Consider the following 15,532-nt stretch of genomic DNA (forward strand, 5'->3'; position numbering starts at 1 on the left):
ATTTTTGCTTACAAGCTTTGATTACATTGAAGAGACAATAGCAGAATATATCATGTGCCATTTAGAATGAATGTTTTTAATTGCTGTTTGTAGTCTCTCTTCAGATTTGGTTGTTACACTTAACTGCAATCATCTTGTTTAAGTATTTTGTCAGCGTATAACAACAAAAGCTTAAAATAAGTGCATGTATACATTGATGTACTAGAATTTACAGATTAGCCCTCAGCAAGTGTTATAGTTGGTTACTTTACTAAAACACAACAGTGTACTCTGAGGCTGCAAAGTGTGTGTTGCAGAAGACACTCAATGTACTTTTTTTTTTAATATATTTTTTTTGGCACAGACTAGAAACACTGTATGTGTGCCATGCTCTGGTTAGCTCTGGCACACATACTAGCTCTCTTACCAAGGCTGCTTGTCACACAGTCAAGTGCTTTTTGTCCCTGTGTCAGTGAGGCAGCCATAGACCACACACTGGGGTTTTACTTTGAACTGGTATTGGTTTTAAAAGCACAGAGTTATGTTACTGTAGCTCAGACAGAATTTAATTGGAGCAGAATGATGGCTCAGTGTATTTAGATCAAAATTATGGGAACAGCTTTCTCCATCATTAATGTAATATTAGCGTGTGGCTGAGTTGACTGTATTTCCCACTACAAAGCTTTTATTACAATGCGATAAGAATGAAAAGATACTATATATGCAGTAATTTTTATCTGTTGTTAAGTGTGTGCTAGGGTGAGGCAATTTTGCAGCTGCTTGAAGTACTTAGTGGTTTGAAGCATGATGTTATAATATCTTAAGTCTCTGACAAGACTGTTTTGAAACCTCAAAATCAGTATGTATTTTAGTCTCATAATGGAGAAGGAAACCATTTTAATTTGCTAATCTTACAATGCTAATCTCTGCTCCTTCTGTGTAGCAAAATTATTTAGATAACCAGGATTGTCAGCCTCATTTTATCAAGACCACTGTTACTTCATCTCACACTAGACCAAAAAAGTGAAAAGCAAAAAATATTATGAGAAACACAACATTATACTACCTTCCTGGACTTATGAAGCAATGAGGCTGTTGAGAATATAATAATAAATGTTTGGAAATTTTGCAATAATTTACATTGTCAGTATTTTTTATTGTGTAATGTATGAACTATACCTCCTCTACCTCCCACTCCCTGTGAAAAATTATTCTCTGATCTCAGTTTTAAAAAGCTGTCCTTCCTGCCTTCTTAACATGAAGGCAATTGCAAACTTTCCTTCCATAAACTCAGCCCAGGATTTTTTCTCAGCTTCTTTCTCCCTTCCTTCAGCATAAGATTGCTACTAGGTAAAATGAAGGAGTTCCGTTCTTCTGATCTCTGTCATCCTTTCTCTGTGATGGAATTTGTGAAGCAGCACCAAAAAAAAGTGGTTTTTTTTTCTGTTACTGTTTGTGTTGTGTTTTTTTTTTTATTATTTTCATGGCTGTGAAAATGTGGAAGTATGAAGGATGAGATTTGACATAAACTATAGTACCTTTCTTGCAGTGATAGTTACAAGTAGCCCACTACAGTTTGGTATTTTCTACTTCACTTGAACACACGAAGGAAATAAATCACAAATAAAAGCTGCCAGGCAGCTCATAAACAGAGGTGAAAAGCTTCAGTCAAGAGCCATTTTCATTTTCAAAACAGTTTTTCATAGAGCATTCCCTGGACAGGCTGTCAATCCAAAACTTTGTTATACCAGGATCTAAAACCTCATCCATACGAGATGAGGCCTTTAACAAAAAAGTCTGAGGTGCTGTGGATGCTGTGCTATAGGGAAGTAGCGCAAAGATGTATAACAGGAGTGGCAGTACTGACATCCCCAGCTGGCCTGGCCTGACCTCATGTACTCAATAAAATGTTGTGAACTCCCCGCCTTCCACTTTGGGAGTCCAGCTTGTGCCCTGAAGGACAGTGCGTTCTTATTAGAGCACAGATGACTTTCTTGGCTTAAATTGCCGTGTCTTTCATCTCCCTGTGCAAAGGAATGCACATAATACAAATATGAAAAATGAACGAAGCAAAAACTGTTTTGTAAAGCCGAAGAGTGACTTGCAGGTAGACGCAGACTGTACTTGCCTGAAACAATTGAGGCAGTTTGTACCAGATTGGAACAGGAGGTGGACTGTAATGAAACGGTGGTGGTGTTACTACCTTCTCTGAACGAGGAGCAGAACTCTACCTGTACTGGCTGCTGAAAACATACTTTGAGCTGGCATAGCTCCTTCAAAGCTGCTGTCTCCTAGTTCTGTATTTTGCTGCCCTTTTCTGGAAAGGCTATTGAAGTTATGGGACTCCTTTTGATAACTTTTGACAACAGCAACTTGAGTTTGGAATCTATACAAGCACAACCCAACATTCAATGACTCCATTGAAATTCACCCAGCTTGTTCTACTGGATCAAAAAAGTCCCTGGACCTTCTAGATTGTTTGGAGCATGTTTTGCCTCTTTTCCAGTTGAACCGCCAGTGTATCTTGTTTGAGAGAACCAATGCTTGGGGGTAGGGAGCCAAGACTCCTGCTTGGTTCCAGTAGCTCAGAGGTGCTCCTGAGTTCCAGGTTTATGCATAGCCATTCTGACCAAAATGCTTCAAAAATGTAGGTCTATTTCTACATATTTAATGTTTCCAGAATCCGTTAATGTTTTAGAATCCATTGGAAATTTTATGCTGTTTAAAGCTACTACCTGTGGAGATACTGTGCAGCTTCTCTATGACCATACTTCATGGAAAGAATTATGTTTATGAGGATCATAAAGGCAGCATCTCTTCCTCCGGCCTGTGTCCTTCCTTGTGTGTCTTCTGTAGAGTTATCTTGCAGAGAGCCTTAAGGCAGCCTGCCTTGGAGACACCTCGTGGCCTCCTAACCTCTCAAGATATGTGGAGTAAGCACACATGTTCTTCGGGGTTTGCTCTGAACGTACTTTGCAAGCTTGTGATCCAAATAACAAGCAAGTTTCTCTCAAAGATGGCTCTGAGAACAGCGGAAGCTTCTGAACATCCGAAAGCCAGTTACACCATCTGAAAGTGCTGACCCTAGTGAGGAGTGGAGGAGTTCAGCCATCTCTGCGGTGACCTTCTGAAGGAACTTTTTATGTTTGGTGGAGTATGGTAAGAACTGCCCTTTGCTGTGAGAATATATTGTTTCCTCAGATTGCTCCTTGCCATGCTGGGAAGTACATAATGCAACTGCTGATCGACCGATACAAGACCCTTTACCTTTTTTCTCTCCTTGCGGCAAGGTTCAAAGAGCAGCAGCAAGCAACAGATAAAAAATGAATGTGAACAACAAATGGATGGACATACAGACAGAATGATTTAGTGTATTTAATGAAACAAACAGAACAAATTATGCAGAAATCAGTATAAACCTTTTGTTGTCTGGAATTAATGTGTGCTGATTACCCAGCATATCAATTGGTGAAAAATGCAATGTGTGAATAAAGAGTATTTAACTGAATGCAATGCATGAAAACTCATGGATGAGAGGAAAAATATGGTGAATAAGCACAGAACGGTTAATTGGGTAAGCCCAATACGAACCTAGAGTCCAGTAGTGTTATTTATCTGAAAATCAATTATATCTAACGCTTAACATTTGTTGTTGAGAAGTTACCATCATACAGAAGCCTCTTGTTAAGTTTAATTATTGCCCAGTATGTTATTGTGCAGAAAAAGTGTATGGGAAATAAATGGTTATAATACCAGGTTTAGATCTAGTGGACAAATTCCAGGTAGACCAGATATTCAGTGATTAAAAACTGGAAAAGAAATCAGAGGGGTTCTTTTCAATAAAAGCTGTTATTGTAAATAGCTTTATGGGTTTGCCAGTTCACAAAGATTTCACAATGTGCCGTTCTTTATATAGGCTACAAGCAGTGAGTATTTGTTTGTCCAGTGTTTGTGTGGACAGAGAGGTCTGAGTTTATTTTGGTGACAAAATTTGGAATTGATTACCATGGAATCTGGAAGGAGAAAGTCAGCTTTCTAGTTCCTGTTTTAGTCTTAAATTACCGTTGCTATAACTGGATAAGTATCTTTGTTTAGAGAATGTATCTAAATTTCTTCAGGGAATGTGTTCAGCCTACAAACCACCAGGGTTTTTTTCATGCACTAGGAAGGCTGATTCTGCTTGTGAATAAAAGACTGTATGTCAAGTATGTGTTTAATTAAGGTGACAGAAATACTGAGCATGTTTTCCATATGAGCTCACATTTCTGTAAAGCATGTACTGTTCATGAGTTGCAGCTTACATTGGTTGCAAGGGAAGAAGGGGGAAGAATGCCCTGGGACCTCTGAAGCGTTCTGGGAGAGCTGCACACGGTGACAGTGCCAGATGTAGCTGTTCTCCCTAAATCAGTCATGCATTATAGCTTTAGGGATGGTGACAAGTCCAGATTTCAGTTGCACACCAGTCAAAATTCAGTTCTTTTTCTAAGCACAGGGAAGTGTTTTAAAATACATGGGGTGACTAGCATGTCCGTTCCTTCGTTATGCAGGAGATTAAACCTTTACTTTCCAGGGGTAGGAGATATAAAAAGTTAAGTTAATTTGTTGTCTGTCTCTGGTTAGATAGTAAACTGTCTTCCAGATCCTTGGCGGCTGCCACAAGGTTGCTGGGGTGGATGGGAGACGCATGGCAAGTCACCAGCCACAACAGTTCATTAGAACTTCCACATTAGAACTTCCATTCACAAAGAACGGTGACTTGTTTGAACCACATTAGTGCTTCATCAGCTGATGCTGACTTTGGTTTTAAACCCCTCTGTGTTCTTACTCTATTCACTGGAGCAGCAAAAGATGCATGTTCAAATCCAGCAGTTTTGCCAGCAGAACAAACGAACTACAGGAGACCTGGAGCTGATCCACTACGATTATGCTGCTAGAGAAGGTGGTGTTGACAGAGAGTCAGAGGAGGAGAAAAAATATGACCAGTAAGGTAGCTGTGACATTGCCAGTGGCTGTAAGCAGGGGGACAACTAAAGGGACAAATTCTCATTTCACTTTATGGTCCTGGTACTGTCATAAATGTAAAAAAAGTTCTATCAAATGTTATGGGTTAGTTTTGTTTTTCTTCCCCCCTGTTTTGAACAATAGAGCTCAGTTGAACCCTTGAACTTTTAATATGCAAAAAATGTTCAGTTTGCATATGAAGTTTGGGAATATCTGCTGTCCTCTATCTCTTTTTGAAAGGTTTGACCTAGAAGCCATGTACACTGAAATCTTACAGAATTCCGTTGGGAACAGACTTCATCTTTCAGGTCCACACATAGATTCCTAGACACTGAAGATAGAAAAGCCTTCTTGCATCATTTACAGCATATCAGTTAATTGCTATACACAGATGATTCCTGACAAATTAAAAAAGTTATTTTCCTATATTAATTTTAAGCATCTTACATAGTAGGATTTTCCTGCAGCTTAAAATTAGGGTGGTTATTGCATGGTTTGTGATTTCAGCCTAGGATAAATACCTCTCTCTGATCTAATCTTGAGCCACCTAATTGGACATTTCTTTTCTGAGCTTGGTGCCTCATTTCAAATTGCTCTGAATTCATCATGTCAGTATGATTCTCCGCTATTAAGCTACAGTTTAATATTACCGTTTGCTATGTGTTCCAGTAATTTCCTGCATAATTTGTGGTTTTACTGTCATGCTAACTTCATTTTCTGTATTTATGTACATCATTGGTAGCGCATTTGCTTGTTTTTCTCACCAAGTGTGCTAATAAGGAGTTCAGGAGATAATTCTTCGGGCTACTGCACTGTGGAAGTCTCCAAGTGTTGAAAATATTGGAAAACATTGGAAAATATCTAATCATGTCTTAAAGAATTGTGGGGTAGAACTAGATACGATGGTGTGCTGGAATGGACAGCAGTGGGTAAGAAGTTCCCATCTCCCTTGGTTCTTACACTGTTTGTGGGGACTGGTGCAGAGACCCGACCGCCAGCTAATACAAGGACCAAGGTAGTGCTTTAGGAGCTGTCAGAGTACCACTGATATTCTCTTTTAAAGCCTGTTTATACGCTTCTTGGCAAGTGATAGAGCCATCATCAGTGCATGTTGTGATTGTACATGCTGTTAGTTGCAGGGTTCCCGTCAGATAGTATCACTTGTGGAATACGCTATGAAGAACAAGTGTTTGAAGACAAATAGATATCCTGTAAAACAGACGCTATCACAATATATGCTTTAGTCTTCTGCAAATCCTGAAGGCACTCTACAATGCAAAGCAAGGAAATTAATTTCAGGATGCATTTAAAATCTGGCAATTTTAGGAGTGGAACAAATGAACTGAAGCAGATTGCCATTCCTTACGTCTGAAATCTTTGAATGACTGGCCTTTGTATCTGGTAGAGTTTTTACTTTTTCTGATTTATTTAACAAAAGAGACTGTCAGTTACAAATAGTTTTATTACAGGTGCCAAAAAATGGTTTTATGCAAGATCCTTTGAAGGATCTTTATGGAAAAAGCAACGGTTTTGCAGTGAATGGATGGAGTCTTTGACCAAGAATGAACACATATCTACTTTTCTGGATATTGTTAGACTATTTGTATGCTGAGTGCTGGTTTATTTAAAGCACCGTTTACCAGGACTTCAGGTAGATTTCTGCAGGTGGAGGAGTTGAGCATGTTTTGTGTGTACGATGAAGGAGGACTAGTAGGTAGTTTAGGGTATGAAGAGGGGGAGACTGAGGGATACTACAAAAGATGGGAAAAACCGCTCTCAAGGGAAGCATGTTTTAGAAGCACAAGTTTGTAGAAATCCCAGTCTTGTTCCTATTGCTGTCTGAAATTAATTTCCCTAAGCTTTTAGCTGTGAAGATTTTGTCATAAAATATGAATGCAGATCATCTTCCCAAGTTTGTGGTACAAAGTTTCAGGCACAGAGCTCTAAATCATAGGCAGAAAGGTGTGGTCCATGGCATCTTAACTGAGTCTTTAACCCAGAATTGGAGGACAGGCCACTAACAGCAAGGAAAAAAGTGCTGCAAAAGTATTAACGTGTTTACGTTAATATAGTTTGATGAGTGAGTATTGACCCGTTGCCAAAACTGGCTCAGCTTCCTGATTCAATCTGACCTTAAATGTTTGCTTATGTTCGTTGTGTTACTTACCAGAGCAGCCAGTAGATGAACCAGACACGGCTGAGCTGGCAGTCAGCAGTAGGGCTGTGCTGCATCCACCGCGGAACGATCCCGCGTTCCTGTGTCTGGTTATGGACGCTGTGACCTGCCATGGTAGGGAGGGTTGAGGAGAGCATCACGGAGTGATCTCAGAGTGTGGGGCTCTTACTGTCACAACCCGCCTTCTCTTTCACATCTGTGGACTTTTTATTGGGTAGTCGTAAGATTTTGTTACTATTATTATTAAAGTGCTAGAGGAATATCCAAAGCCATATAGTATACAAAAAGTATACTATATAAAAGTATAGATATAGTAGACAAAAAGGGTGTGTCCAGAGACCTATTTCATGCCTCAGCTCCACAAGCAATAGACCATTCTCATGTAAATGTAGCTTTGCAACAGCAGCAAAACCCGTAGTATTGTATTCGGATCTGCTTGCCATGTAAATGATTTCTGAGTTCATTATCTCCTGAAGCTTTCTGAGAAAAAAGTAGCAACTCGGGCAATACAGACTTGCTTCAAATATTGGTCAGTAAAATAGGTTGTTTAGGTTTTAAAAAGATAATAATTTTCTACACGGTCAGATATCTTACATGCTGGCATGACTGTAGAAATGAAGTCCTCATATAAGTATGGGCAAATAATAGTAACACAACACATTTTATTTAGAAACACCAAAAATTCTGTGTGAATGAAATGCCAAATTCTTGACCCTGTTTGCTGCCTTAGAAGAAGTGATTAATTCATCATGCTATAACACCCTTCAGGCTCTTATTTTACTCAAAACGTGTGCAAGCAGATTGCAATTGCCAGAGTTTCGGCCTCAGCTTTATTTAGTGACTATTTTTGAATGTGTTATTTCTGAATTGGTCAGAATTACTTAAGCTATGTTTTTCAGCTAAGGGATTGCTGTTGTAGATTTGAGGAAGCTGCATGAAGCTGTTTTTTGATACCGTTGTGCTGAAGGAAAAAAGAAACGGCTTGGTGAGAGTTTAATTTAACCTCTTTGGAGCCTGTACTGCTTAGTATCAGCAGTCAGCGGCCGATTGTGTCTGTGATCGCCATGAATACCCAAATACGCATCCTGAAATAGATGTGTCTGCTAGGAATAAATGAATAATCACTTGGTAGTCTGGTTGGTATGAGCTTATCAATTGATTCACAGAATTTTTAGGTTGAAGGTACCTCTAGAATTTGTGAAATCCCACCTCACTGCTCAAAGCAGGGTCAGTGAGTGTCCATTCCTCCAGGACGGTGCCCAGTTGAATTTTCCATGTAACTGAATATGGAGATTCCACAAACTTTCTTGTAGGGAAACCTGTTTCGGTGTTTGACCACCCTCACAGTGAAAATGTTGTTTCTTATGTTTAAATGCAATTTCCTGCACATCAGCTTGTGTCTGTTGTCTTTCCTCCTTTTACTGGCTCCCGCTGAGGAGTCTGGCTCTACCTCCCCCAGCACAGGGCTTTGCAGTTCCCTGTGTTGGACTTCAGGAGATTAATGTTGGCTGTTGATAGAACCGTCTCATTCGATGCTAGTGGATTTCACGTCAACTGGCTGAAAAACAAACATGATAAAAATTAATCAATTGAATAACACGGTGGCTGGAGAGATGATTAAAGTTACAATTTGATGTTGGATTGGATAGGTTCATGGGAATAAAATCAATTAAAAAATTATCATTTTCTGTATAAAAGTGCTGTACTAGCAGCAAAATAAATGAAATACTTATGTGACTATTTTTGTAGCTGCAATTCAGTTACTTATATTAATTTGAAAAGTTGAATTTTGGCTAAATTGTGCCATTGATTATTTATTTATTTATTTATTTATTTCTAATAGGAATCTTTATTGATTCCAGAGGTTCCCTTTTGCAAGGTAAAAACAAGGTTTGAAGAAATTATGTTGTGGTAACGTCTCAGTTTGCTTTGTACAGCTTCCAGAGTGAATGTTAACATCATGCTGTGTAAGCTCGTATTTCTTGTGTGTGCTTTTCGTTGTTGATTGTGGTTTTTGTTTTTTTGTTTTTTTTTTTCTTCTCTATATTATATTGCCTGAAAGAGAGTTGTAGTGATTACTGTTGAATACTGCTGAAGAAATCAGAGAGTTCAGTCGGAAATCTGAAATGAAGCCTATAATCAGACTGTGTGGTTGTTGGAACAATAACAGTGACCGTTACATCATATGTTTTTTAATTATCTCCTTGATGAACCAAGGCGTCTCAATAAGTTTGAGAGAACAGTGGCCTTTTAGAAGTGAAGAAGAAAATTATTTTCTCTGCCTTTCAAAGTATAGTTCAGACTTACCTTACAGTCCTCATAGACAAGATGGTAAATTATATGTAAACAGTCAACTTTTATGTATTGGTTGACCCCATTTTTATAAGGAATTCATGTTTTTCAAAAAAATGGTTCCTTTCACTGTTTATTTTTAATAAATTGCACTTTTAATGAAAATAAGACCTAGGTAGTAATCTGTCACTGCTAATTGTCACTGATGTTTGCCGTGGCCAGATTTGCAAGGTTGTATCAGTTCTAACATCATGAAGAATTGATTTTTCACAGTGTCATTTTTCATGATGAGCCTTTGCAGGTATAAACTCATGGCAAATCAAAGTAAACATCCACTTCCAACATAGGGCATAATCTTGCTCTGATCAAAATCAATACCAGAACTGAATTGCCTGAGAATTCTAATCTATTAATAGTCATGATTACTACATCAGAGAAGTCATCAACAAACAGGGTTAATGGACCAAGTGACCAAGGAATTAGGATCTTAATACCTACTGTGTACTTTAATAAATTGTTATGAAAACATTGCTAGTGGAGCATGTTACACATTGTAGATTCTGTTTATATTAAAAGCAGGGTATGCACATTGCAAGAGTACTGGATATGAGGTCATTTGTGCTTGTTTGTTGGAAGAAAGAGCAGTGTCTCTAGGAAAGGAAGTACAAACAGCAACAGGAAAAAAGCAATTGGTTACTGTTTTCTGCTGGCGTAATAAATGAGATTACATCTTCAGACCAGCCCTGAATAGTAATTTCCTACTTTAATTGTCAGATTCCATTAGGAATACAGCAGTAATTATTCAATCCGTTGTAACAAGCTTAAGAATATACAAGAAAATTCTGCAGAGATCCCCCAGCCCTGTCTTCGAGTAAGGAGAGAGGAATCCCAGCTGACTATTCTTGCTGCATTAATGTCTCTTCCTTTGTGAGTAAGATCAGCCCCCACATCCTACAGATGTTAAGAACATGCATGCCTTTCCCTCCAGCGTCCAGGTATTTCCTGGAAGCGAAGTTCTGTATAGCTCCTTAGGACTGCTCTTCAGTAAGGCTCCTCACAGAACGAGAGTCTCGGCTGGAAAGCTAATGCTGCTGTCGGTATTTGCATTTCATGATTGTCATTGAATGCAGGTGGCAGTAGGGGAAATGGCCATGAGTATCGCCAACTCATCCCTTACAGAGCATCCTATCTCCTCCAGGAACGGCAGCATACTCACCTTTAGAGGCAGTACTCGGGAGATAGTTCCCTTATGCAGAATAGAGATGAATGCTGAAGGTCTGTGCCCCGCTCTTTTTCTAGGAGGAATCAACAGCTGATTTCCACAAGCTATCCAGAGTTTGAGTATAGACTGGCTCAGGTGACAGTTTATCAAGCAGCTATTAATGCTTATTATTGGGATAAATAAGGTGACTATTTAGCCACTTTTTTTTTTTGGTTACAAAAAGGTATAGCCATGCAGGTACGCTATTCATCTTTGTCAATGCTTGCCACTTACCTGTCTGAGACTCTACTCAGTCTTAAGGTGAAAGGCAAGGTCCTTACCTTTCCATCAGTTTCTCTGCAAACAGTAGGCTTCCTTCCAAGCCGTGTAAAAGCTCTTTGCTTCTCACCAGCACCCAGCCTTTTTCATTAAAATGACTAAAAGAACTGAAGCATGAGATGTTACATCTCTCCGCTGTCTAGCAAAATTCAGCAGACCTTCTTGGAGAAAAGCAGAAAGTAATGTGATTCTTCATGGTAACATGTTATTTAGCAATACAAAGTACTGCACGAAAAGTCAGAAAGTACCAGGTAAGCCTGTTGCTTTCTTGATCTTAGGGCTGTGGTTTGCTGACTTGCAGTCCACTGTAATTTGTGACTGACGTAGGATACTAAAGAAGAGGTGGTGGGGGCTTGTTACTTGGTTTTGCTTTTCCTACTCAGGAGACCAGGTCATACCAGGCACTCGAGCAGAGTGAGACTTCAGAGGAAAGTAAGAAAAAACATGAAATCATCTTGAATCCTGGGTCATTAATGAGGAATAGAATGAATGACTCCGTGAGTCAACATGCTTCTTCCTCAAGAGCTGGAGAGCTGAAGTTAAAAAGTGAGCTGGGATTATAAGCAAATCTCTGAGCCTAGCTTTGATAAATCAGTTTTCCCAGCAGCTATTGCTGTTTCTTGGTTATTGTAGCTGTTCACTTTGCGTTCATCTTTGTAGGGAATAATTTTAATTACCTTTTGGTCTAATTCTTCCTTTTCTTTTACCTAACTTTAGCATTTTGGGTAAAATTCACAATCTAGGATCAAGTTATATGCTTGATTTCACCGCCTGCAGAACACTTTGCTGTGATGTTGTAGACTTCAGCAGTATGTAAAGCTAAGACCATTGTTCTTCTGAGTGACCTTTTCAGTTGAGAGGGCTTTGAGTTACACTAGAGATCTAAAGATCAATTTTCATCTGTGAGCAGCAGTGACAGCTCTTCTCTGGAGCAAAATGGGTCAGAAACCTCAAGACTAATTTGAAAATGGATGGCTCTCAACTTAACTCAGACCGAGGAGGCTGGCTCATCAATTTCTGACCATCTTTAAAGGAAGAAGTCTCATTACAGCACTGGCAAATATGGAGATTCCTTGAAACTACCATTGCAGCATCGCGCTGACAGCATGCCCCCAAATCTGTTTGATATGCTTTTGTGTAGCATTTCTGTTAAGAACAAACCAAACGTAGAGATGTTTCTAAACCAGAAGTGTTGTTAGCTCTTCCTCAGTAATATATTCTTCAGCATAGAGCTTTCTTTTTAAGGTAGGTAAACTCAACAGTGGGCAGTTTTAGGCAGCACTTGGGAGGTAAGAGAAGCTTGGCTACTGCACTGTATATGAGAAGCAGGTAGATGGCCAATGAAAACCATATCTGGCTTGCATATTTACTGTATTCACTGCATAAACATGTGTCTTTGCTCTCTTCTAACTTTAATGTCAGGTCAGACCCTGGCCTTGTGAAGGATAACCCTTCCTCCTCCTCTGCAAAGAGGAAAATAGGGAATCATAGGTCTGGTCAGAATTCTTATTTTGAGAACTAGAAGCTGGTGTTTGTGTATGAATTTACCCCCAGTCCTGTCAGCTGTGAAACATTTTGGCCAAGTTTGATCAGGAATGACTGCTAGAAGCAGTTCTTATTCTGCTTATCTCAATAGGGTAATTTTCGACATCTGTAGAGTGTGAGGGTAGGGCTTTCTGTGGCAGCAGTTTCATGCTGGTCAGGCATACGCTGTGAAGACAGTGTTGACAGTCCCCTCTTGTAGCACTGTTTCGCGTCACGCTGTGGTCTTCGAGCCCACGGTAAGGATAAGCCAGATTATGTGTGAGAGTGCTCTTATGTGTGAGAGTGCTCTGCCTAGACTTGAGCCACTTGCAAGGAAGGAAGACTGATCATTCTGTTCCCATGGGGACTGTGAATCTGTATAGAGGGTGATCAACTTCATGAGTTGGGGGTGTGTGTTTTCCACTCTACAAGAGCTAGTTGTGACCAGTCTCCAAATACTACTTGTTGACTCAGACCCCTTCTGAGCAGCAAGAGCGAGAGAGCTGACTCACATAAGTACATGTTCTTGTACTGCAAATAACTGAATCAATCCAGAATTATTTCAGTAAGAGTATCAACTACAACTCTACTGTAAGCAAAAGAAAAATAAATCAATAAAAACCTTGAAATTAAATTATAAAGTTAAAATGCTAGGCACCTTTCTTTAGAGGCTGCTGACTGATTTATCAAATTGCAGAAATCTCAATCATAAATATTTCTAAAAACATTAATTTAGGTCTCTTGAAAACAAAGGGATATTAAGTCTCTTGAGATAAAAGCTATGAGATAAATGCAGGAAATCAAGCATACTGTTTATGCCAGAAAGACAAAAATACAGAACATCTGCAGAAAGCCTCATTTGGATTTTGCTATTACTGTCAGCTCAATGTAGAAAGCACCAGCTATTACAGAGAAGTAAGTAGGTAATTTTTTTTTCCTCCCATCTGCAGAGGACTGAGCAAATAATGAAGTCAGTGTTTTATCAAATGAAACCTACACAAAAAATGCTTATGCAAAATATTTTTAAAACTAATACTGCTTTGTTGCAATCAACTGATTTCTCTGGTGATTTTATCTTGAGACTTTCAGTTTCTGCTTCTTTCAGTCTGAACTGAGGCAGTGGGTTTAGAAGTCTCTTTGTCTAGGGTTCCTACGTTCTGTTTAAACAACCAGAAAGTTTTGGAGAATCAGTATGTTGGAAAAGTGTCTGATCATGTTGGAAGCCAATGTAAGTTGGACTCATGGGTGAAACTGACAGTGCATCATAGCATAGGGGATCTTTTTTAAAAAAAAGAAAAATCACTTGCAGGGGAGGAGGGGGGACTGAAGAAAAGTCTTTGGATAATGTTACTGAGGGAAATAATCAAAAACAGAAATCAGAATTGTTGGCCAGATGGTTTTTATGTCATAGCATTTCCAGAGACAGTCAGGTCTAAATATGATTTGTGCTGGTGAGAGGTGCTCAGGGATGCAAGAAGTTCTCTGTTACATGATTAGTCGTTTTATTCTTCATTGTATTAGCCTGACACCTTTGCTGTTCTCTTTTCCCTGGTATCCAGTGATAGGATGCATGGGAATGGTTCAAAGCTGCACCAGGGGAGGTTCGGACTGGACGTTAGGAAGCAATTCTTTACCAAGAGGGTGGTCAAACACTGGAAAAGGCTTCCCAGGGAGGTGGTCGATGCCCCAAACCTGTCAGCGTTTAAGAGGCATTTGGGCAATGCCCTTAACAACACGATTTAACTTTTGGTCAGCCCTGAAGTGGTCAGGCAGTTGGAGTAGATGATCAGTGTAGGTCCCTTCCAACTGAAAATACGTTATGCCATTCTGTTCTCAGTCTTCCCCGCTGTTCCTGTTTTCTTTCATTACTTGCTTGACATCGGTAAGTTTGTGTGCGTGAACACAGCAAGATCCTAGAAAATCAGAACTACTAGATGCAGTAAATAACAAAAAAGTCTAAAGGCAAGGGTTAAAAGGTATGTTATCAAGCAACAGAATTAGTATATCACTTTCTGGAATTGTTTAGTAGGGCAGGAGGCTAGAGTCTGAATGAGAAGAGAGTATCACTGTATCCAGAGAACGCCTGTTGCTGTAGGGTAGGTAATGGGTAGGAGTTAAATATGAGGAGCGGGAGTGTAATTTGGATGTGTCTATTTATGGGTCTGGCTTTAATTCTGTTACCAAAAAACGTTGTATGGCATACCTTGGAAATGCCTAGTTATCTGCACCAATTCTAGTCTTGATAACTGGTTCACATACCAATATCTGCATTTGTTTGGATGTGTCCCAGTCCAACTAGTTAAACTCTGCTTATTTGGGCAGAAGGTGTTCTCAAGATTACTCCTAAAATAGTTTTCTGTCCAGTCTGCTCCTTGGGTTTGGGGGAAGGAGAGAGAAATGTCTTGGTTCCCGCCGCCCCCGCTATAAAACAGTTATCTATATATTAGATATCTATATATTAGACAGTCAGACTAGGTGTCTACTCGGTGTGAGTTGTCATCTTAGCCTGGTGAGGACTACTACAGCAGTTCACAAAAGCAATAGCCCCTCTGCTGTTGACTAGCTGATTGTATTAATAAAATAAAAAAAATAATATTTTCTCTCTTTCTCCACAACAAACTGTTCCTCTCAGTGCTTGTCACTGCCTAGTGCGTTATCGTTGTATTGCTCCCAAGGAGTTGCCCTCTCTGACGACATCAGAGCTGATTATGCAGTTCATGCTTGCGCCAGTTTTGCTTGATGAAGCACTAATTAAGCGAATGTATTTGTGGTGTGCCTTGCTGTGTCACTAAAAATCAAAAAGGAGGCTGGGAAGTATTATGTCTTTAGAGTGAAAGGACAGCTAGCTTAGCTCCTCCTCCTCTTTTTCACGAAATAATTGAAATTAGTCAGTTGTAAAAATGAAAATATTTTTACAATTTAAAAGGCATTAATTTGTTTGAAAAATTAAAAATATTTATGTGCTTCAGAGTGAAGAAATTACTGAATTTCGATAGAATTGTTTGCTATCCTATGATAAT

General features: G+C 39.3%; 1 protein-coding gene across 1 annotated transcript in view; it reads left to right on the top strand.

The window, feature by feature from the left end:
- The window catches only part of PLPP4 (phospholipid phosphatase 4), a 66,167-nt gene that overhangs the window by 32,431 nt on the left and 18,204 nt on the right, over window positions 1-15,532 (top strand). The gene's annotated exons all lie outside the window — the stretch shown is intronic.

This window comes from Falco biarmicus, chromosome 9 (assembly GCF_023638135.1).
Source record: "Falco biarmicus isolate bFalBia1 chromosome 9, bFalBia1.pri, whole genome shotgun sequence".
Lineage (NCBI taxonomy): Eukaryota > Metazoa > Chordata > Aves > Falconiformes > Falconidae > Falco > Falco biarmicus.